Source organism: Nicotiana tabacum, chromosome 5, assembly GCF_000715075.1.
Source record: "Nicotiana tabacum cultivar K326 chromosome 5, ASM71507v2, whole genome shotgun sequence".
NCBI classification, from domain to species: domain Eukaryota; kingdom Viridiplantae; phylum Streptophyta; class Magnoliopsida; order Solanales; family Solanaceae; genus Nicotiana; species Nicotiana tabacum.
Genome location: NC_134084.1, coordinates 144444076 through 144469766, shown reverse-complemented (window position 1 = coordinate 144469766; position 25691 = coordinate 144444076). Strand labels below are relative to the sequence as shown.

The 25691-nt window shown below is 36.5% G+C and overlaps 1 long non-coding RNA gene across 1 annotated transcript; it reads right to left on the bottom strand.

Moving 5' to 3' along the window:
- Positions 1-8040: 8040 nt before the first annotated feature.
- Positions 8041-12532, bottom strand: LOC107795443 (uncharacterized). Its single transcript, XR_012709285.1, has 2 exons — positions 10518-12532; positions 8041-8628 (listed from the first exon to the last, which is right to left on the bottom strand). It is a non-coding gene; the product is annotated as an uncharacterized LOC107795443 (long non-coding RNA).
- Positions 12533-25691: the final 13159 nt, after the last annotated feature.

Below are 25691 nucleotides of genomic sequence, written 5' to 3'. Positions count from 1 at the left end.
TGTTAAAGTCATGAGTTGAAAACTATGTTTGAGATGACCTCTTGCAGTTCCCGATAGAGGGGGATGGAGTTGGTATCCGCATAGCGAAACCACGTGCATGTTTGCATCAAACTGCGTATGTCAAGCTTGAAAACGAAACGAAAGCTACCCCTCAGCCACCCGATCACACTCTTGTAAATACGTATTTATACCGTGTTATACCAAATTAAATAATTTAATCTTAATAGTTAAAAGTTAAAAATTTAAAATATATATCATTCGATCATGATCAAATATAAATTCGTATATGAAAAATACTTGTCTTGTAATGATCATTAGATTGGTGTAAATACTAATCCCTTACCGGGGACGGGGACAGAGGCACAAGCTGTCCTACGAGTCTAGTCGAACCTAATAGCTTTTGCTCAAATAATGTATTTTGTGATTTCATGAAATATCTATAAATATTAAATTTAGAACTCAATCATTAGCACTTTGAAGTCGTTGTTCCAAAATCCAGAACTCATAAGGTTAAAATCTTGACTCCGCTCGGTCAATAGACTCCTACCGTTTCCAAGTTCTGGCCTAATGAATTTTATATATATATTTGATGCATTGGATCCTTCGCCAAGATTCAGCTTTCCCTTTTCCTTCTTGTAATTAACAACAACCCCATACGCAAATAATTACACTCAAATTCTTTGGAAGCACAGGAAAACAGGAGAAAAGAAGCACTAGCAAAAGGGGGATTTTGATGTTGATATAGTTTGTTCCTCCTCCTAATATATAGGTGTCAACTCTCTCAACCTTCCATACTATTTCTTTCATTCTTTTTAATACTTTGACCTTTTCTTTAGATTTCTTTTGTCATTTTTCCTATTTCCTTTAGGCTTTATCTCATTCATTAGTACTTTTAGGATAAATTTAGCTTCTATTAGACACCAAACGACCAAATCCTTCTCCGCTTCTTGAATTTTCGGCTCTAACACAAAGAAAGAAAATGATATTTCTAATGAAAAGTAAAAAAGAAAGAAGACATATATAACTACTAGTAATAAGATTATATTTTTGTTAAAGCTAGAGACTGAAAACATTTAGCTTAGGGATTTTGGATTTTTTTTCCATGCTTATCATTTATGCTTTGTACAAAGTTCACTGTGACTTATGATTAGAAGACTATTTTGATAGTAATAATATTAACCGTTGTTTTCTCATTAACTTTTTACACTGTCGCGTTAGAATAATTGTGCATATGTTAAAGGAAATGAGCACCCACGACCTTAATTAAAATCTTCGATCCGTCACTAATAGTAATGCTGGAGTCCTCTTCTCTTTATGTGTTAATTAAAGAACCATTCTTCTTTCTCAGAATTAAGCTCTACGTCACTCAGAAGATATACTAGTTAAGTTCTACTTCATTATATCTGGACTATTTCAGAGTAGACGTGCAAATTTAGAATAAAAATGATTTCCTTCTTTTCGTATATGCAGCGAAAATATTTTCCCTAGTTAAAATTGCAAGTGCAAGATAGTAATACATACAGTACTATTTTTAGCATGAAGGCCAGCATTCGAATTAATGGTAGTGTTTTTAATGTGGCAGTACATTATTTAAAGGGAACTTAACAATAACACCTGAAAATTCAGTAGTAGGATGTGACAATAAACTAAATTAAAGAACAAAAACTGGTGTATATACAGGTAGAAACTAGAGCAAATGAGAGAAAACTCTGGCTTGAACGAATCTTTTAATATGGTCCTAAGTAATCAATAGCGAAATAAGATAAAACTTCTGTCATTTATTGTGAATCAAACGGCTATTCAGAGAAAGAAACAAAGGAATATTTTGATCAATCATAAAAAGTAATTAAACTTTGTTTAGAATAATGCATATAAGTTACATATATCTCCTTTCAATTTCCATTTTCCAAACGTCAGACTCACTATGGTTTAAAGCTTGTTAACTTATATACCCAACATCTCTTTTTGTGTTTTACCGATATGAAATTCTGTCTAAAGTCTGGGGTGTTACACGTACTTTCATTAGCATAAGAAGAAACAATTTACCTCTTACTTACTATAATGCGTGCATGACAAAGATTCACCGTTTATTTTTTCTAGTTGGCTGATATACGTAGATTATATACTAATTATATACAATATACATATATTATATATGGATTGTAAATATATTATACATTCACGGGATATTTTTTGTTTAAGCGGTAGGGTGTGTGATAATTAAGGTTAATTTTTCCAAAATTTATGGGTGCTAAATGTGCCGGATTGACCCAAGTGCATGGTTAGCCACTAATAACACATGTATTTTACTTTTAAGCCACTGTTTAAAATATCTTTATTCTTTAACCATTGCTTTAATAAACTTTAACTGCCCGGACGAAAATACCCTTCTGCCCATGTCCTTAACTTTTGAACTTAACTTCAAGATTTCAGGACTACATATCCTTAACTTTTGAACTTGAACTCTAAGTTTAGGACTTCTGGACTACATGTCCTTAACTTTTGAACTTAACTTCAGGACTTCAGGACCGAGTGTCCTTAACTTTTGAGCTTGTTAGTCTAATTAAGTTCAGGACCTATTGTCCTTAATTTTTGGGCTTCCTAGCCTAAGTTCAGGACCTATTGTCCTTAACTTTTGAGCTTGTTAGTCTAAGTTCAGGACTTCATGACCTATTGTCCTTAACTTTTGAACTTGTAACTGTAAGTTCAGGACCTATTATCTTTAATTTTTGGGTTTCTTAGCCTAAGTTCAGGACCTATTGTCCTTAACTTTTGAGCTTGTTAGTCTAAGTTCAGGACTTCAGGACCTAGTGTCCTTAACTTTTGAACTTGTAATTGTAAGTTCAGGACCTATTGTCCTTAACTTTTGAGCTTGTTAGTCTAAGTTCAGGACCAAGTGTCCTTAAATTTGAATTTGTAACTTTAAGTTCAGGACCAAGTGTCCTTAACTTTTGAACTTGGAACAAACTCGAAATTCAGGACCAAGTGTCCTTAATTTTTGAACTTGTAACTATAAGTTTAGAATCCATAATGTAGCAGAAAATAAAAAATACATCACAGAAATCACAAACCGAAACACTGTGTCCAATCCATCACACCTTTATGCAGAGTTCGATTTTCAATTAGGAGATGATCGTTCTTTTGGTGGATTTTACGGCACTGCAACTGATCAAGGCATTGACAGTATTGGGTTATGTGAAGACCATCACATCCTCCACAATAAGTAGAATAACATCCAACGAAACGACTGACACGGCCAAAAGGAAAGAAAATCATTCAATTCAACATGTATATTTGATGTTCATGATTTTTTCATATTAGATCATTTGTTGCTTTTGTTAAGTTCATTGCGTGAGAATCATGAACTGATCTAGTTTATTACCCAACGAGTTGAAAGAGATAGAAGAAAGGGTAACATATTCTTTTCGTATTAATTTTAATAGACTAATGATTACTATTGTTAAGCATTAAAAATACTGGATAAAAAGTAAATACAACTTTAAAAAGTGGCTACTCCACACGATTTTTACGCATGAGGTATAGCGGGCTGGGTTAGGGTATTGGATCGGCTGATCAGCTGCGGTTGGATTGTGAAATAGCAATGACTTCTCTTATCAGGCGTCCAATGGGCCTATTCAGGTAATCTGTCGAACTGTTGGGATTCGGTCATTTCTTTGTTCCAAGGACCAGTTTTGGCGGAAATTACCAGCTATGTCCATCTATAAGTAGCTCATTACAAAAATTGACTAATTGATAAAATAATACTAATATTAGCCAAATTAGCCAATTAGCTATTTGTAGCAAAAAAATATCAAATTTTTGCTTTGTTTTGAGTGGGTGTTATTAGAATAGATGTGGCACAACTTAAGGAGCTTGAATCTCAGTTTTGGGATGATTTGGTGAAGTTTTGAGGTGGTTTGAATTGAAAATTCGAAGTAAAAGCTGAACATGAAAAAAATGATATGTGTATCATTTGTGTATCACATATGTATCATATGTGTATCAATTGTGTATCACATGTATATCCATGTATACCTGTGTGTGAGATACATGCGTGATACATATGTCACAGAAGACTTTTTTGAACTCGATTTAATTACGAATTTTGATACAAAACCAGTCCAAATCACCTCCAATCTTCCTCAAATTTTTTATATAAACTTATCTATATATTTTCAATGAATTTCAACTATACCCATTGAAAAAGTTTCTTTTTTGTTTAGATTTTTGGAATATTGTATAGATTTTTGTTTTTCATCACTTATTTGCTACCATGTCCATGAAATTTCCTTTCCGTATTGTATCTAATGTTGCTAATGATGCTTAAAAATATGGAAGGTAATTTTTGCATGTGATTCTTTGATAGAAAGAACCCTATTATTTGGTTTTTCAATTTTTATTGACTAGTTTTGGTAAGTCTATGACTGATGGCTAGAGGTTGGTAAGTTGAAATTATTCGAGACATTTGTTTAAGTTTCCCCAGTTTTGGCCACCCATGGATCGGAATTACGGTCCATATGAAAAAATTCATAATTGCTAGGTAACAGAGTAAGCTCTATAGGGCTTAGTGAAAATCGTCTTTCCTCAAAAAGGAAAAAGATTAGTAGAATTTGCTGAATAAAGATGTTTGATGGTTGGGATTTTTACCAAGCTATAATATAATAGAAACCTATTTATTATTTTTATTTAAGTATTATTAATTATTTTGTACATCTATATTTACTAGTTATATACAAAATCATAAAAAAGAAAAAAAATAAATCAAAATCCCTTAATTTTAGCCTACCAGTTACACGACATCCACCCCAATTTCCAATAACCCCTATATTTAAGATTCTGTTTCTTTTCCAAATGATGTTAAATATTTTTTTCTTTCTTTCTTAATAATCACTAAAATCTCTCTCTCTCTCTCTTTTTTTATAACCCCCCCCCCCCCCCAAATTTCGATTCTTTTCATTTTTCAAAGGGATTCAAACTCAATTTCTCTCTTTCTAATCGCCCGAAATCTCTATTTCTTATTGATATAATGCAGTCGAAATTCGAAATATTGCTCTAGAATCAAGCTGTGGGAAAGTTTTGAATCTTGTTTTCTTTCTATCTAAAAACCTTTATTGTGTATGACTTGTATATGACATATCAATACCCCCAAAAATACTTGATACAATATTAATATAATTATAATGCGATTATATTAGATTTTTAGTGTAGAGTTGTGATTGAAACTTGAAGAAGATGAAAATCATAATTCATAATTTTTTCAGAAATGTATCGCGACAGTATTGTAATTATATATGTATCATAACTGTTGAAGGAAATGTATTACAAATGTATGATAATTATATATTTATTTTATATTGTTATGAGCACGTGTGAGTTCGTGATGAATTTCACAATTTGTATCACAAATATATGATAATTATATATTAATTTATTAGTATTGTATTAGGTATTATTTTGGGTATTAATGTACCATATACAAGTTAGATATAATTGTGATACAAGTATGATACAATTATATTTTAGGAAAAAATATTTTTATTACAATTATGATACTGTTATCGTATAATTATCATATAATTCCTGAATATTTCTTCATTTTCAGTGTTATCTAGTCTCCCAGCAAAAGAACGATGCAATTGATAATTTTTTAATAATATAAAGTTGTTTGCAATGGTGGAAAGAGAAAAGATGGAGATTATAGGCGTAGATTAAGGGATTTTGATGTGAAAAAAAAAGAGAGAGAAGAAGAAAAGGGAAAAAAAAGGAAATGATGTAATTGAATACCTTAATTATATTGAAGGCACTAATAATGGGGTGAGAGTCATTTAAGGAGCAATGTATGCAATTTATAAAAAAAAAAAACTTAGATACTTATTAAAAAATACATAACATAAAGAATATAAGTAAATAAGTTTTTATTATAGTATAGTTCGGTAAAAATTCCTTGATTGTTAGATCTATGTTGGAATTGTTACACAGATAGCCAGTCAGATTCAATATTTACTTTTTCTCGTCGGTAATCATAGATTATATATTAATTATACACATTTATACATATATTATATATTCGTCGGCTATTTTAAGTCTAAGAGTTTTAGGCGGCAACCAACTACTCAAACAAGAGTCACACTCAATGAAGTCCTTATTCATATTCATCACATTATTTGTATCAATCTTTCTAAGAACTCTTATCCCTACTTCTCTTCATGGCAGATATAGCCTTTCAGTCACAAGTTCAACTAAACCTATAACTTTTGACAGGAAGTATAAATTTGTATGTAAAAAACTAAAATCTCAATAAATATTAGATTTGAACATATAATTTTAACATTATAATAAATTCAATGTTAAAATTTTTTAAAAATTGAACTCATTAAATTTAAATCTTTAATCCGTCTCGACTATATTTTCACTAAACTCTGCTAAACTGCTTTGCCCTAGAGTAGTTTGAACATTGTAATTTAGCCAGAGTGTCGGATTCTCTTCCACTCAATATATGTAACTACACTTTTTTCACAAAATATTATATCCACTGAAGTCTAGAAAGTAAAGCCTGTAATCAGTAATCTTATACCAACATTGTTTCCTTTCTTGTCCCCCCCCCCCCACCCCACTCTCTCCCCACACACACCCCAAAAAAAAAAAAAAAAAAAAAATGGGACGTAGAAAAAGTTCATTTGGTCCCGACAATATTGAGAATGATTGTCTAAAGCTCCAAGACTGGCCTTTTATCTCAAATTAATTAATTCCTCTCTTATAGTTTAATCATATCTCTAAGACAAACAATTTGCATCCCATGTATTATTTTATAACTCTTGGTTTCCCTTGCTGCATAGAATAAGTAACGAGTACTAAACTTAAAATTTAATTTTAAGATGCTAAATACCAGAATGAGCTATATATGTGAAGTTATACATACAAACTGCTACTATGAAGACACCTATATACTTTTTTCAATGCATTCAACATGACATATAAGACCACCACATTCTCTGAGGGATTCACTTGGTTGGTCACATGCATTACTAAAGATATGTAATTTCTACATAAGATTTTGCATAAGTAATGTAGTATGATATTTGGTCAGTTGCATAGGAAGAAAAATGTTTCAACATAATTAATGAGTATTTTGTCGGCCGGTTAAAAATAATAATTCTCGTGTAACTAATACAGTATTTGGTTAAAGGTATTAAACTAAAATATATACCGGCATAAATTATTTAAAGAATTTATACATTATGATTTTACGTGGTATACAATGTAAGTAACCAAACATGTATTAACAATACATGGATAAGAGACTTTTAAACAAAAACGCTCATAAAGAAGGTAGTTATTATACATAATATTCCATAATCATTGTTCATCGCGTAACAATTAATATTATCCATTATAATATTTCAGTATTTACACTACAAAAAAACCCCAATTACCAACCAAAAAAATTGTTGGTAAACTGATCAAATTGGTTGGCAATTTGAATTACTAACAGATTACCAACGGATATTGATCCGTTGCTAAAAGGCTCGATGGTAAATTTTACCAACCAGTTTGAATTTGTTGGTAAAATTACCAACTAAAAATCAGTTAGTAAACACCAAATAAATTTGTTGATAATTTTTGAATCTTGAGTCCAAGATTTCCGTTGGTAATTTACTAACCAAAATTCGGTTGGAAGTCCATTAGTAACTTTACTAACAGATAGAAAATGAATTAGTAAAATTGGGTTTTCATTATTTAAATTGTGTTTGTAAATGGTTGGTAAATATAGTAACAAGAAAAATTTCGTTTATATTTCGTTAGCAACTATACTAATGGATACCAACTTGGTTGTTAAATCCGATAGTATATTTTTAAAAGTACATTGGCAATCGGTTGGTAATTTTATCTATGGAAAAGTTCTGTTTAAGAAATTGTTGGTAATTTACAAGTAAATTTCAAATTCGTTAGCAAATATGGTTATTTATTTTTAAAATTTACGTTAGTAATTCGTCATAAAATTTACTAACAAATTGTAAATGTGTTACCAACTATTACAAATATTAAACAAAACAAAAAACATACTAGAACTTTATAAATAATAATAATATCTATCATGAAGTTGAAAGCAGAATCCAAGACGTGTCTAACATAAAAGAAGCTAAAATAAATCTAAATCGTGTCATTTGACGACGAGTCATGTCTACGAGAAGGCGGTGTAGGTAAGCCACCTATTAGGACAGACAGACGATTTTGGAGTAGTAGATCAACTTGCTCACGCACCTCTTGTTGCATTTCGTGTCTCATTTCTTCACGCAGTTCTTCTCGCATTTCTTCTCTCATTTCTTGTCTAATCTCTTGTCTGATCTTTGATCTCATCTCATGCTTCATCTCTTCCTTAATTTCTTGCAAACGATGCCCGACACATTCATTCACCTGAGCATTAAAGTCTATATCTTGAAGTGGAGATATCGAACTGGAGGATGCACCAACATGCCCATAGAAAGGAGCTTGAGAACCAAGACCATAAATGCGCGTCTTCTTAACACCGACTTCCTCCAAATAAATTTGTGAGTAATCAACTTCAGGAGGTTCACTGGACCCATCTTCAGGCTGAGATGCAGACGCAATTTTCGACATTATGGTATCCTGAACAAAAAAAAATGATATAAACTCTATAATAATATATTTTGAAAGAGAAAACATCAAGAACAGAGTCATAAAGGCAACAAAACTGAAAACTCAAATGTCAATAACAACACCTTAAAGACAATTGTTTTGATGTACACAACAATTTTTTCCTATAAATTGCATTACTTGTTCGTCATCAATTTGTTATACTTTCAGATAAAGAAGTAATAATTTTCAACAGTGACATGTTATACAGCTTATATGTGCAGATTTATAAATCATCTGGGAGTTTCCTAGAGAAGGATGACTAAAATTGAATACTGATGTGCTACGAGAGGGAACCCAGGCAAGAGTTCAATTGGTTACTATATACGAGATGCATTAGAGGATATTATTTATGTACATGGGTAGGAGATTCATGAAACTACAAACACAGAAGCAGAGGCAGTAGCTATCCTTCATGTACTAAGGTATTGTAAAGCTCAGTTGCTATCTCCTACTTGGGTGCAAACAGATTCTATGCTATTGAAAAATGTCATTGAAGGAAGGTGGAGTATACCATGGGGAATTGAGAGCATGTGGAGGAAATAAGGAAGTTGTTATAGGAGTGTAACGCTATCATAACGCATATGTATCGTGGAGATAACAAACTGGCTGATAACTTAGCTAATAATGCTCTTGATGTAGGTCCTATGGAGTGTGATTCTTTTGCACAACTGGATAGTACAGGAAAAGGATTGTGAATAACGATAAACTTCAATGCCCATACTTAAGAATAAGAGTTGCAAGAGATTGAAAGGGGAGGAGAAGGTGAACACAATGGAGGGAGGAGATAACCATACATACCTGCCTTGTTCAAATCCTTAGGAAGGAGAACATGGTGGGTCTTGTTTATATTAACATTGTATTCTTTTTTGCAGGGAAAGCTATTGTATCCATGCCTTACCATTTGATACAATTTCATTGGGTAGTATTAGCACTTGATACTCACTCCCATGAACGAGTATTGGATAGTAGGCATAAGCATGGAACTATGGAGTAAATAAAAAATACTTAGGGCTATTTGTGCTCTCAATCTCAGAGGGCATATGCTAAGAATACACAATCATGTCCAAACCACTATGTTTCTGCCATTTTTCCATAAAGAAAAGAGGGACTCACATTTACTGCATCTTAGAGAAAAGCCATTGCCTAGTTCTTTGGCCACGCTCCTGACTGACTTTGGAAGCTACATTTGGAGGGCTCTCAGAAGGGCATATGCACTGTATTACATATGTATAATTTCTCAGGATGTGATTCATGGGAATAATACATTGATATTGTACTGGACATCACTACATTCTAGGAAGGTACACTATATAATCATAAAGGAAACTTATTGTGCTATAGACCTGGATAACTCGAAGTTTCAAATGTGGGAGGTGATTCACAAAATATTTACCAAATATGGGGAGTTAACAGAATACATAAAAGGATGCAATGGAGTATCAAGATGAGTTTCAACAAATCAACAAGGAATCACACAAAAGCACGAATATCGTGTGAACTGAAGGATGTACTGTTTTCATTTGGATTAGTGCTCAAAGTTTGTGCTACGCTTTCAAGCCAAATAATGAAGATGTCAATAAATTGTTCAAAGCGCTACAAGCATCTGCCCAGCTCTTGGAAGAAGGCGAATCAAATTTGAAGACAGTGGGTGCTCATGCGATTTATATCCATATGGCTAGTTTATATTATATTTTGTTTATACTATTATAGGTTATAGGTTTTTACATTTCTTAGTTCAAATTGTAAGACCAATTTTGGGGATCACTCACTCAAAATTGGTAATAGGAGATATGTAATTTCCAAGATAGGTGCTTTACTTTTACGTGCCAAAAAATGACAGCCAAGCTATAGTAACTTACATATGTGCTCTTAGATTTCTAGTCCACAAACTCCTTGTTCGCCTTGACATGTGTCTTCTTCAGAAGCTCATGTGGATGGGCTGGTCTTCCTAGTTCTTTAGCCTAAAATTGAAAATCAAGTTCACTATATTAATACATAATCACTAGCTTTGGAGATATTCTAACTTGGCTAAAGAAAAATGAATATACTAGTAGTCTTGCATGTTCTCGGTGAGCTCTGGAGCCTTTTGTATGGCGTGAGGGACCATACCCTTCACCACCTTTTTCACTTAGTCGATTCCTTGAGCATTGCGCAGACGTAGATTTAGAAGCCTCAGTTTCCCAGTGAGGCTTCCAGCTCTCCCAAATAGATACTGGAATATGTTTGCGCTTCTTCTCACAAGCTCTTACTTCAGATAACATACCCTTGTATCGTTCTGCACATTTGCTCATAAACTTATCCTTTATGGCACCTTCAATTGCAGTGTCCCATTGAAATTGTTTCTGTTTGAGAAGATCAAATGAAAAATAATACAAGATATTGATAACAACAACAACAACGACAACTTACCCAGTATAGTAGATCCTCGGCTCAAGAAAGATAAAGGGAACTCCAAATATTATCGATCTTATTTGAAAAAAAAAAGAATAGCTCCAAATATCTAAAAGAAATGAGAAGGGTCTTCTAGCCTAGCTAAAGAAAAAAAATTACTGATCTAGAAATCAAGTTAAAAACAGAGATCACCAACCAAATATTAAGAAAGAACTGTGATCCCTCAAGATAGAAAAAACCTTTGCGAGACAATTATTATCAACATATGGGATCAAAAGTTTATGCTTATTCCATCTTTACTGTTGTGGTCATTATAAATTTTCCCTAGTTCTTCTCGGACACTGGTGCCGCAGGACATAGCAGTCCTAGAATTGCTCTATCAAGGTACTTGATAAATGACGATGCTTGGACCAGAACCTATAAAATTCAACATATGTATATTCCGGAAGTTGAAGGAAATATGAGATCTTAAAATAATTAATGCATTAGTTACTTCATGACATTTGTACATTTGGCAGAAAGGGAAACTAACTAGTATAATATTAAAGTATTAAGTTTTCTATTTTCATCCTTTTATCTTGCATTACTGATGTGTAGGTATTTATAGCAACATAAAAGTACTATAACTAAGAAGTCTTGGACGTTATAAAAACTGTTATATATATGGATTATAATTTTTTCCCCTAATTATGCAACAAAAATAAAATATTGCAATGAGAGGAATTCAAGTATCGTGAAATTCTGATAAATGTATCATATATGTACTCAGCAGAAGGGGATTCTGAAGAAAAAAGCACCAATATGACAAACTATAAGGACTTAATCATGATTACAAGGTTTCTCAAAGATGTAAGAGATGGATAACGGTCTAATTCCGATAGAATTAATAGCAGTAGATGAAATAATTAGGAGCTCATTCACGATATCATGATTTCTCCCACATTTTAGGTCGAACTATTGAAATTATCTGTCTAGAAACTAACAAAGCAAAGAACTGCATTCTCCATAGCCAACTAAAGCATACTTTTAATGCATTTATTTATTAGTTCATCATAATTATCCGATATCTCCTATACATCTCGACATTGAAGACTACTAACCAAATTTTGTTTGGCTACCCACCCTAGTATTAATCAAATCAGAGATGTCACAAGCCCCAAACCAGTATTTTCTGGAATGCTCACAGAACAGATGAAATACAAGATTGATACAACAGAAATTTAAAATGTACAAATTCCATTATTAAAATGATAATTAGTACTATAACTTTACCTTAAACTCTTCTCAATAGAAATCTTTTGTCTCTGGTGTAACAGACTTCCAATTATGTCCTTCATTATCCAGTTTCTCCTTGAAGATTTTTGTGACAGACCGAGCGACTTGATTGTCCTGGTCCAGACTTGAGTAAATAAGAAATGAATTATTTTATTACTCCATTTCATTTAAAGATTTCATATTCTTTCAAGAAGCATTTGAGAAAAAACGTGAATTACTTAGGAGATGCTTAATAATCATCAAAAGGGACATTCTTCTGCCCATCTTCTTATGAACCAATTTATATTTTTTGTGTGAAGTGTAAGTAATATATTTATTTTACACAATTACTGCAGTAAATGAGTTGTTACCTCCTAACTAGAGTTAATATGAAGGAATTAAGATTTTGGTATGCAACGAAGACCACATTAATGCACTCATATTGGAAAATCATATACATTATTCCAAAAGTTTTCCTAATAAGACCAAGTCTTACTTCATATAAAATAAAATAGAAAAGCTTTCTTCTATAAGACGATTTCATGAGCATATTCATCTAGAGTCATTGTCTAGTCATATTGAAAAAGATAAGAACTTCCCTGCTTTCTTTAGTTTTTTGGATAAGAGCACCCTACTGTTAGAGTAGAAAATCAAATGACATGTTCATTTGAAGTGCTTGTCCTACGTACCATTTAAAAAAGATAAAAAAGATTTCGTTAACTGCATGCTATAATAAATTATGCCTCAACATGTCTATCCCAATAGTCTAAATATGTATCTATTTTTTTAGATGCTAAACAATCAGGTATGACTTTACATAACTTTGCAAAGATGCACTGTTACACACCAGATAAGCACGAAATAAAAATAAATAAATAAATATAAATAGATGACACTTGTACTCTTACCCTCCAAGGACGATTGTAATTGGGATACGGTTACCACCAATTGTGTTTGACGAACTTGTTGTTTGGATTTCATCTCCAGGTGTACCAAGATCAGAAGATAAAGATGGTAAGGATCTGTTTATAGCTGCATCCGAATGTGGTGTTTCTATAACTGGAGGTTAAGGTGATAATGGTGACTGATTAAATGTGGGACTCAACATCTCAGGAGATCTCAGCGTGTTTACATTCCTGTTTTCAGCATATCTACATGCTCCACCTCCCCCTAGGTGCCATATCTGCAATTCCAAAGTCATATTTAGATGAACAAATACATAATTAATGAATTATGATCAAATCTAATTGGATACTGTAATAAGTAGTTAATTGTTATATTATTCCAAGAGTAATTAATTGATATATTACTCTAAGAACAGAATGCTCTGAAAAAATTAAGGCATACAAGTATTAATTTAGATATGGCATATTAAAAAGACAAACAACTTCATAAGTATTTCTTACCGCATTTGCAAAATACAACTGTCACACCTCCCTTTTTACTACACTTCCTGAGAAGGGAGTATAAGAGGGAGTTTTTTTCCAACTTAAAGTGACAATCGAAACGGGATTTATTATTAAAAGATTTAGAGTCACCACTTGGGATAATTTTATGGTGTCCCAAGTCACCGGTTGAATCCCCAATCGAGAAAAAACTTGACTCTGTTTAACAGTCCGCGAACCAGAAATCCGAGTAAGGAATTATGTTAACCCGGGAGAAGGTGTTAGGCATTCCCGAATTCCGTGGTTCTAGCGCGTTCGCTCAACTGTTATATTCAGCTTAATTATCTGATTCTAGTACATTTTAAACCTATGTGCATTTTAAAACTTTAACCGCTTTTAGTCATTTTAGGAATATTGCAACGCTATTAAAACACGTCTTGAACCACGTCACATAAATGCACCCGCAGTCTTCGACATATTTTAACATCATTGAGATTTGGATTTGGGTCACGTAAATGCGCACCCGAGTTTAGGAAGGTAAATTATTAAAATAACACGCCTAAAGTAACTACGCGTTTGCAACTTTGCGAGAGCCATGAAAATTCGCTAAATGGCACGCCTTGAATTCTAAGGATCAAAACAAACTTAATTAAAACAAGGGCTATACAATTGTCATTTTGTTTGGTATGACATACCTAGAATTATTCTAATTAACGGGTTTTGATGCCAACTCGTGAGGGCCATAAACTAATCGTTCACCTATCATGGCTCTCCTCAGTTAAACTACGGTCATGATCTATTTAAATGCAAAATGAACTTCCCTCCCCCAAGTGACATTCCATTTGCATTGTTCTAATCCATATGTACGTGATGTCTTATTTACTAATGGGCTTGGGGAAATGGTTTCAGCCTTGACCTTGGTTTTGAAACCAATATCTCTAAAACTTTTGGACTAGAGGGACAGCCCGAAGTCAGATCCCCGCACGAAGTCAGATCCCCGCAGGAAAAGCCTCAAGGACTAAGTTAGCTAACGAGAATTGGGCCCAAATACCGAACTCTGCATTACGCTAAATCATGATCTATCACCCCAAATCAATTTATGTGAAAGCAAGAAGAAGATAGGCAGTGAAATCAACACATTGAGAGTGAACTAACGTGAAGCAAAATCCATTTTTCATCCGAGCCCAAATACATATGTGCAAACTCCTGCTTGACTTCACATTTGTAACTATCTTAATAGGGAATGATGGATAAATCAAATGCTCCCAGATCAAACATTGGTTCGTCACGACATGAAATCAATCTTTAATTAACTTCACAAAAAAACAGTCATTTTACTCGAAAGTTGGTTTAATCTAGACGAGATGGTAGATGGAAATCTGTGAAGTATCCTACTGAGCAAACATGAATCTTAACTTTAAACCTGTAGTAATCATGCTTACCAAAACAGTATTTGCATGAATCAATACATATGCAAGCCAACATCTAGCACTTCAAAACATCAAAACTAAAATCCGCTGAGTTCCAGCAGAAAACTAACAAGACTATGACCCAGAATACAAAGCAAGCATGAAGTTGAATAATTAAAATTCATGATTCACCTGTCATAAAAACATCAACAGAACTTATTCATACACCTTCCAGACACGCTATTTAGCATTGAAACTAAACCTTTAATTCCAAACACAAATCCAATTTTATACTATACCAGTAACAGCTCAATTGACAACCATCATCACAAATCTACTATATGGTATTAAACAGTAAGAAATCAGAGAAAAACTAGGTCAAACACCACTTGTATTCCATAGGATTCCCACTCAATTTACATGATCAACATTCAGTCAATGCTTATGGGCTAAGGAGATACCCGGAGATAAAAGAGGGATAGTGGGGATGAAAAATCAGCAGCCAACAGTAACAGAAATCCACCCAGATTCAAGCAAAACCAGCAATGAAATCGATCCACAAGAAAGAAACCAATCAACCAACTTAAAGCAGATCTTTCACTACCCAAGTTCAAACCATTTTCAACCTCAAATAGCATCAAAGATAAATTCAGAAAAAAAAAACAAAAAAAGACTCAAGAATCCCAGAAGAAATTCAATGGAAAAGTAATTTTTTATCAAATTTTCAGATGTCTTTGTTTTTTCTGTATTTTGGCTCTTAAAACTCTGCCTTGAAAGGCAAGAAATGATGCCTTTATAGGCAAGGCAAGTAGGGCAGCCTTAAGAAAATAATTTTTGCCCTTAGGCCCTTCTGAAATTTTCATTTTAGCCTAGGTGCCCTTAGTTTAATTTTCAGAATTCAAAATAGCCCCACCCCAGCTTCCTAGAAGCTTCCCTATTCAGTTACTGCAGATTCCCTAATCTACAATTCCTATTTTACCCCTTAAGCACCCTGTTTTTGCTTCAGAAAACCAAACAAATACGGGTCAAATTGACCCAAGTCCGTGTTGGCCTGAGTCTACAAATTCTGGGCTAATCCTTTTCTTTTGGGCCCAAATTTGACTCGGAACTTCACAGAAAATTCGATGAAGAAGGGAAAGAAGGAGGCCAACCGGAGTCATTAGACTCTCTGAACTAAGGTTTCAAAGGCCTAAAACAAACGGGCAAATTAAATAAAACTGCACTCATTCATGAAGATACTAATTAACCTAAAAAGAAACACATGTAGAAATGATTGCAAGAACAGAAAAATAGAAAAAATCAAAACACAAACAAAAGAAACAGAGGAAGATTAGAAGGGAAATGCACATGAAAATTAAAACTCAAAAGGTAAAGAACAAAATACCTAACCATGGCCTGGACCGTAAGAAATGTAAAAATCTTCGAACCTTTAAATTTTCCGGCCAAGTTTGACATTAATCATGTGTTCTTATCAAGAACACATGAATAAAGTCGAACTAGACCTAAATCCTTACTGAAATCTTGAATTCGAGGTTTTTGGGATTTTAGGGATTGACTTAGATTTAAGATTCGAGGAGCTTGGGTCCGATTCGAGGGTAGCTGGTCTGTGATTTAGGAAGAGGGGGTCACGAGGCTCATGGGGTGTAATTTTGGGGCCAATCGGATGAGTTAGGTTTTCGGTCATTCCTTTCAATTCAAGATTCGAGAGGCTGGGCGGGGATTCGAGAGGCTGGGCTGGGATTCGAGGGTGGGGATTTGGAGATTTGGAAAGAGGAGAAGGAGGGAAATCTATGGTGTTAATTTGGTATTGATTGGACCAACGCCGCCAGCGGAGATGATTTCCGGCAGACGGCTCACGGCGGAGGCGGCGAGGGTTCTCTGAGGGTGTGCGGGGACAATGAGAGGGAGTGGGGGGTGAGTTAGGACATTTTTATACCAGAGGATCCCAGCTTATCCACCGTTGGATCTGGAAAACCTCGACAGCCAGGATTCATTGAAAAGAAACGGCGTCGTTTGGTTAATTAATGGAGACGGACTGGGTTGGGGAGTTGGACTGGGTTAGACGGGTATTGCATTGGGCCTGGGAGAAATTGAAGAAGGCCAAACCAATTTTGCTCTTCTTTTCCTTCTTTCTTTCTTTCATTTTTTTCTCTTTTCTTTTTTTCTTCTTTTTTTCAAAATTTAATCAACAATCAAAATTAATTTCTAGAACTTAAAAAAAACTAATTAAACCTAAAATGATAATTAACGCAATTAATTAAAAACAAATTAACAGAAAATACACTCAAAATGAAAGCTAAAATTAAAAGTGCAAATTAAACTATTTTCTTTGTGATTTTTCCCATTTTATAAAACAACTAATTTTCTAATTAATTCTAAAATGTAAAATTAAACCCTAAATGCAAATGCCAAGTATTTTTTTTGTATTTTTCATTAATTGAATAAAATAAACATGCACAGCCAAATGCAAACAATTAACGTAAAATGCTACCAAATTCCACAAAATTGCAAATACTGAAAGAAATTATTTTGTGTTGAATTTATGGGAGTAATTCGTATAGGGCAAAAATCACGTGCTCACAGCTGCCTCTCTTTGCCCGGAAACACGAAGGATGTAACATTGACGCCAGAGTAGCCAAAGCATCAACGACCTCATTATGAATCCTCGGAATATGCCTGAACTCTATTGATTGGAATCGCTGGAAAAGATCATGTAAACATTGTCGATACGGTATGAGGTTTAAATCTCGTGTTTCCCACTCTCCCTGAATCTGGTGCACCAGAAGGTCCGAGTCACCCAAGACCAAGACTTCCTGGACACTCATATCCACAGCCATCCTCAAACCTAAAATGCATGTCTCGTACTCAGCCATGTTGTTAGTACAGTAGAACCGAAGCTGAGCCGTAATAGGGTAATGATGCTCTGTTTCAGAAACAAGTACCGCTCCTATCCCAACGCCTCTCATGTTAGCGGCCCCATCGAAGAAAAGCTTCCATCCTGGCCTTTCACTCTGTTCCAAGTCTTCAATGTGCATTACCTCTTCATCAACAAAATATGTCTTCAAAGGTTTGTATTCTTCATCTACATGATTCTCAGCCAAATGGTCGGCTAACGCTTGTGCTTTCATCGCAGTACGGGTCACGTAGACAATGTCAAATTCTGTGAGCAAGATCTGCCACTTTGCGAGCCTTCCCATGGGCATAGGCTTTTGGAAGATATACTTCAATGGATCCAAGCGAGAGATGAGGTAAGTAGTATAAGATGGGAAATATTGTTTCAGCTTCTGGGCTACCCAAGTTAGGGCACAACACGTCCTCTCAAGATGAGTGTACTTAACCTCGTAAGATGTGAATTTCTTACTGAGATAATATATGGCCTGCTCCTTCCTGCCGGTGATGTCATACTGTCCTAACACACATCCAAATGAATTGTCCAAGACCGTCAAATACAGAATTAAAGGTCTCCCTAATTTTGGCAGGACCAACACAGGTGGGTTTGACAAGTACCCCTTTATCTTATCAAATGCTTCCTGACATTCATCTGTCCACTTAACTACATCATCTTTCTTTAAGGGTTTGAAGATAGGCTCACAAGTTGTCGTGAGCTGAGCAATAAACCGGCTGATGTAATTCAATCTCCCCAACAGACTCATCACCTCGGTCTTGTTATTTGGGGGTGGTAGTTCCTGGATAGCTTTGATCTTTGACGGGTCTAATTCAATACCTCAGCAGCTGACTATAAATCCCAACAACTTTCCAGACGGGACACCGAATGCACATTTTGTAGGGTTGAGCTTGAGATTGTACCTGCGAAGCCTTTGGAAGAACTTTCTCAGATCTCTGACATGGTCAGACTGCTTTCTGGACTTTATAATCACATCATCTACATAAACCTCGATCTCCCTGTGTATCATGTCGTGTAATATGGTCGTCATTACCCTCATGTAGGTTGCCCCAGCATTTTTCAGACCGAATGGCATGACCCGATAACAATACGTTCCCCATGGCGTGATGAATGCTGTCTTTTCTGCGTCCTCCTCATCCATTAAGATCTGATGGTAGCCCACATAACAATCCACAAAAGAAACAATCTCATGTTTGGCATAATTATCGATCAATATATGGATGTTCGGCAGTGGGAAGTTATCCTTGGGATTTGCCTTGTTAAGATCTCGATAATGAACACACACCCTAGTCCTGCCATCCTTTTTTGGCTCAGGCACTACATTGGCTAACCAACTGGGATACCGAGTGACCCGAATGACCTTTACATCAAACTGCTTGGTGACCTCTTCCTTGATCTTCACACTTATATCAGTTTTAAATTTCCTCAGGTTCTACTTGACAGGAGGGCATGCCGGGTCAGTGGGCAATTTGTGAACCACCAAGTCAGTGCTTAAACCTGGCATGTCATCATAGGACCATGCAAAAACATCTTTATACTCGAACAATGCTGTAATTATCTCCTTTCTGAGTTGTGGTTCAAGATGGACACTTATTTTAGTTTCCCGGACATTATCTTGGTCCCCTAAATTGATTGCTTCTGTATCACTTAGGTTAGGCTTGGGCTTTTCTTCAAAATGGCTTAATTCTTTACTAATCTCTTCAAAGGCTTCATCCTCGTCATATTCCGATTCAACATCACATTTTATTTATTGAATTACTATTTCAAAATTAGATTGGCTTTTAAGACTGAGCCGGAGATTTCTCATGCATGTCATATCATTGAAGCCAACATAAAAAGAACTGTACAAGGAAGAAAAGAAAAACAAAAATAAAACTATCAGGAAGGAAGAAAAAATGGAAATTGCATTTCATTGAAATTAAGGATAACAAGGTTTATACATCCAAATGGACGGAACATAGAATTTGAATTACAACCTTGGAATAATCCAGATAAACTGAAAGAAAATCAAAGCAAACTACCAAAACTCCTTCCGGGTGGGGAGAGGAGTAGCTTCCCAGTTATTAATCTTTGCACTGGGCCCAACAAATTGCACATCTGTCTCACTCGAACCCTCTCCAGCCTCTAACATGTTCACTTCGTCAAATATCCTCTAGAACTTTTCCATCAAATCTCCATCCATATCAACCACCAAACTGGGAACTGTCGTTACTAGCCGCTTTCTAGTACCAGGCCTTACAATAGATCTGGAAAGACGCGGGACTGGCTTTGGAAGGGCCCATGCTCTCTGTTTCATTTTCTGGATCTTTTCACGTTTACGACTGTGGTCTTGAACCCCAAACCAAATGTATCCAAGTTTTTAGGAAGAGAAACCGGCTGTACGATACCTTGCAGAGATGCACCCAAACTCTTGCACGGTACAAAATCATTTTTCAACATTTCAACGGCTACCATGACTGATGCGGCAGCTACCCTTGGAATTGGCCCGCACTTCCCTTCTTGAATTTTATCTACTGATACCATGTCAAAAACTCGATAAACCCATGGTCCCTCGTCGTCTTCAACCTCTATGAACATAACAATGGCATCATTGGGAACACACAAGTTATCTTCGCCGTGCACAACAATTTCCCGTCGATCCCATTCAAACTTGACCATTTGATGCAGAGTAGACGGGACCGCTTTGGCAGCATGAATGCAGGGTCGTCCTAACAACAGATTGTAAGAAACAGCCACATCGAGCACCTGGAATTCCATAGTAAATTCAAATGGCCCTATTGTGAGTTCAAGCACTATGTCCCCGACTGAATCTTTCCCTCCACCGTCGAATCCTCGAATGCAGATACTGTTCTTATGAATTTTTTCATCATCCACCTTCAGCTTGTTCAGAGTAGAGAGGGGGCAAATATTCGCGCTAGAACCATTGTCGACCAGTACCCAAGTAACCACAGAATCTTCCCATTTCACCGTCAGGTAGAGGGCTCTATTGTGCTTAGTACCCTCCACGGGCAATTCATCATCATAAAAAGTGACTCTATTTACCTCAAATATCTTGTTAGCTATCTTTTCCAGGTGGTTTACTGAGATTTTGTTAGGAACATGGGCCTCATTCAAGATCTTCATCAAATCCCGACGGTGCTCGTCTGAATGGATCAATAATGACAATAGCGAGATCTGAACCGGTGTCTTCCTTAACTGCTCCACAATGGAATAGTCCTGCACCTTCATCCTTCTCAGGAATTCCTCTGCTTCTTCCTCGGTCACAACTTTCTTCACCAACACTGGGTTATCTCTGGAGGTCTTAGCTTTTCTCAACTCTTCGGGGGCAAAGCATCTCCCCGATCGAGTCAATCCATAGGTCCCACAAACTTCTTCTTTAACCTCTTTCCCCTTGTAAGTCACTGTCACTCATTCATAATTCCATGGGACTGCCTTGCTGTTGACTATCGGTAATTGAGTTACCGGTTTGATAATGACAGGATCTGTGCGGGCACCCTTCACAATTACTACAAGCTTGTTCGTCACTCCTGATACAACCACTTTTGCTCTTTTATGTTTTCCTACAACGTCACTTGAGGACCCCTTCTTGACCTCCACAGATGGTTCATTATTTGCCCCGTTCAACTTGATCATATACTTCTCACTTGTTGACTTTTCAAACGGCTTGGCTTCACTAGCCCGAATCATCATGACAGTTTGTGAAGGCTTCTTAGGCTCCCCTCCCTTATGCACTATCTCAATCATATTTGTCTTATGATGGGACGGCAACGGGTTCTGGTTGATATTGGGTTCCTCCGGGGCTTGGACCTCAATCCGATTAGTATCAATGAGCTCTTGAATATCTGTTTTCAATTTCCAGCATTTCTCTGTGTCATGACCCGGGGCCCTTGAACAGTAGTCACAACTCATCGAGCGATCAAGATTTCTGGGAGGGGGATTTGGCAATTTAGCCTCGATCGGATTCAACATACCAAACTGTCTCAATCTGTGGAATAGACTAGTATCTGATTCTCCCAATGGAGTGAAAGTCTTCTGCTTCTGCAACCTCTCATTCTTAAAGGCTTGATTTGGCCGAAAACCTGTTCCAAGGGGATTTCTATAGGCTCTTGGGGGTGGATGGGTACTTTGTGGAGCTGGGTATGAATTTTGTGGAGCTGGCGCACGCCATTATGCATGAGCAGGAGGTTGGGTATAGGTTTGTGCATGATGGACGGAAAAATGGGGATCTGGCGGTGGGTAGTAGTGTTGTGGCGGGCTATATGGAGTGTGGGGGTAAGTTTGGTGATAGGGTCAAGGTAGGTTGTAGTAACATGGAAGGTTCCTGGATCTGGCCCAAGCTCCCGACTCAATTGTCGCAACATCCTCTTTCTTCTTCTTCCCGAGTACACCCCCAGTACCATTTTGGATGGCCTGGGTGGTTGCTTTAATTGCTGAGTAGCTCATGAGTTTATTAGACTCGAGTCCCTTTTCTACCATGCCTCCCATTTTTACCACCTTATTAAAGGACTTGCCCACTGCTGACACCAAATGACCAAAATAAGTGGGCTCCAAGGCTTGCAAGAAATAATCAACCATCTCGCTTTCTTTCATCGGAGGATCACCCTCGCTGCTTGCTCCCTCCAACGGAATCCATATTCCCTGAAACTCTCACTAGGATTTTTCTCAATCTCTTTCAATGACAGACGGTCTAGGATATTTCAAGATTGTACTGAAAATGACAGGCGAAGGCTTGAGCCAAATCGTCCCATGTGTACCACCTATTGTGATCTTGTCTGGTATGCCATTCTAATGCCGATCCGCTCAGACTTTGGCTGAAATATGCCATCAATAATTCATCTCTTCCGCCTGCCCCTCTCATCTTGCTGCAAAATCCTCTTAAGTGTGCTACTGGGTCACCATGCCTGTCGTACAGGTTAAACTTAGGCATCTTGAACCCTGGTGGTAACTGAACATCTGGGAACAGACATAAATCCTTATAGGCCACACTTACTTGACCTCCCAACCCCTCATATCTCTAAACGATTGTTCCAAGCTTTTGACTTTTCTGATCATCTCCTCATGTTCGGGATTTTTGGGTGGCTTCTTGGTCTCTATCGGGAGATCAAGATGAGGGGTGTAAGAGTACGGTTCCGGAACTTTGAAGGTGGGTTCAGGGGAAAATACTGGTTGTCGTGAGTTTGGAACAGAGGTTCACTGGAAGATCAGTGTAATGCAGTAGGTGTAGGTGCCACAAAAACAGGAGTGACTGGTGGAGGAGGGTATGAGACTTGTTTGGGTGGTGGAGCTTGAGAAGTATGGGAAGTGGTTCCATAGCATTGTTGGTAGAGGGGAAAGGCTGGAGATGAGTTCACAGTGGGAGGCTCCTGAGGTTGAGCTGATGGTGGGATATACGCAGGGTTAGCGGGATAAACCGATGGTGGATGACCCTTTGCCCAGGCCTGGTACATTTCAGCCATTTGTTGCTTTAACTTATACATCTCTTACTTCATCGCATTAACATCCAATTCTTCCACCTCTTTTGACGGGTCGACAATACTTGCCTCCAATTCTTGGTTGGCTATATTTAGCCTGTCTTTTGATCGGGTGTTGTATGAGTGAGTTTCCAGAATGCCAATCAACTAACCACCTACCTGGACTCAATATATCAACAACAACCTTGTCATCAATTAGGGCTTTAACAGATTGGTAACCGCACATTTGGGGAATGAATGCACCTAAGTAGTTAACCGTTTCTATTATGCATTTGATCGGATGCTTGCGTCATCCCGACTTTTCTTTTTTCTTTTTTTTTTATTTTTGTGTTTTCACTCTTGCCCTTGCTTTCTCTTGGTTTTTATCCTCTCATTTCCCTCTTGTTTTGCTTCTTTCTCTTGATTTTCTTATTCTTCTCTCTTTTCTTTTCTTTTTCTCTCTTGTTTTTCCTTTCTCTTTTTCGTTTTATTCTTTTTTCTTTTGGTTATGGTCGAATCCTATGGAGATTGCCTACGTATAATGACCCCGCATGAATCAGACCGAGCGTAGTTCTGGAAGATAAGTGTGAAAGTAAATAGTAAAAATATTTTGGGATTTTCAGTTTTCACAAGAAGCAAATGCTTTGATTACAAAGACTCAAAACCAACAGACTCCAAAAGAAACTAACAGACTCTGATGCAAGGACGAAATACCGACTCCAAATATAGACTATCATATTACCACAAAAGAAAATATAGACTCGAAAACAACTAACAGACTCCCGCAGAAAGAAAATACAGACTCAAAACAACTGACAGACTTTAACGGAAAAGGAAATACATACTCAAATGAAAAATCATGAATACATTAATGCTCCTGGTGCATGAGGGACATCATTCGGTCTCGCCGCGGGCCTATATGCAAGATCCCTTTGAAGTTTATCCAGGTCACTCATTATCTGTTTAACAAATATCTTCACCGCTGCGAAGAAGGTGGTGCGAGTCATATCCTCACAGGCTTGGCACTTCACAACAATGTAATCGGCTATAGTTCTAATTATTTCTCTTATGACTCCTTTTTCTTACAACAAACGCCCGATTTGCTGGGCCCTGGCTTACAAAGTTTGCTCGGCCTTATGATTCTGTTCTTGAAGTTGTTGTAAGTCCATTTCTAATTGTGCCAATGCTGTATAACAATGTTCTCTTTCAACCTTGAAATCTTTCGCCTGTTTGATCATTTTGTTTTCCGTGGCAATGACCCTTTTATTTAATCTCGCGACCTCATCGTCGTACTTTTCTTTCAACTGCTTAACCAGGCATGCTCGTTCATCCGCGCTTTTTCCTGGCTAAAGAAACAGATTACTCGATCTATTTCCGTATCGCTCATGATATATATCTTAACTCGGACATCCATTTCAAGTGCATATCCCATTTTTGCACAGCAGGGTTATGAAAATCCACGAGAAGCGACTGGGCGTATTGTATGTGCCAATTGCCATTTAGCTAATAAGCCCGTGGAGATTGAGGTTCCACAAGCGGTACTTCCTGATACTGTATTTGAAGCAGTTGTTCGAATTCCTTATGATATGCAACTGAAACAGGTTCTTGCTAATGGTAAAAGGGGGGGGTTGAACGTGGGGGCTGTTCTTATTTTACCGGAGGGGTTTGAATTAGCTCCTCCCGATCGTATTTCTCCCGAGATGAAAGAAAAGATTGGCAATTTGTCTTTTCAGAGCTATCGCCCCAATAAAAAAAATATTCTTGTGATAGGCCCTGTCCCTGGTCAAAAATATAGTGAAATAACCTTCCCTATTCTTTCCCCGGACCCTGCTACTAAGAAGGATGTTCACTTCTTAAAATATCCTATATACGTAGGCGGGAACAGGGGAAGGGGTCAGATTTATCCCGACGGCAGCAAGAGTAACAATACTGTTTATAATGCTACAGCAGCAGGTATAGTAAGCAAAATCATACGAAAAGAAAAGGGTGGGTATGAGATAACCATAACGGATGCGTCGGATGGACGTCAAGTGGTTGATATTATCCCTCCCGGACCAGAACTTCTTGTTTCCGAGGGCGAATCTATCAAATTTGATCAACTATTAATGAGTAATCCTAATGTAGGCGGATTTGGTTAGGGAGATGCAGAAATAGTACTTCAAGATTCATTACGTGTCCAAGGACTTTTGTTCTTCTTGGCATCTGTTATTTTGGCGCAAATCTTTTTAGTTCTTAAAAA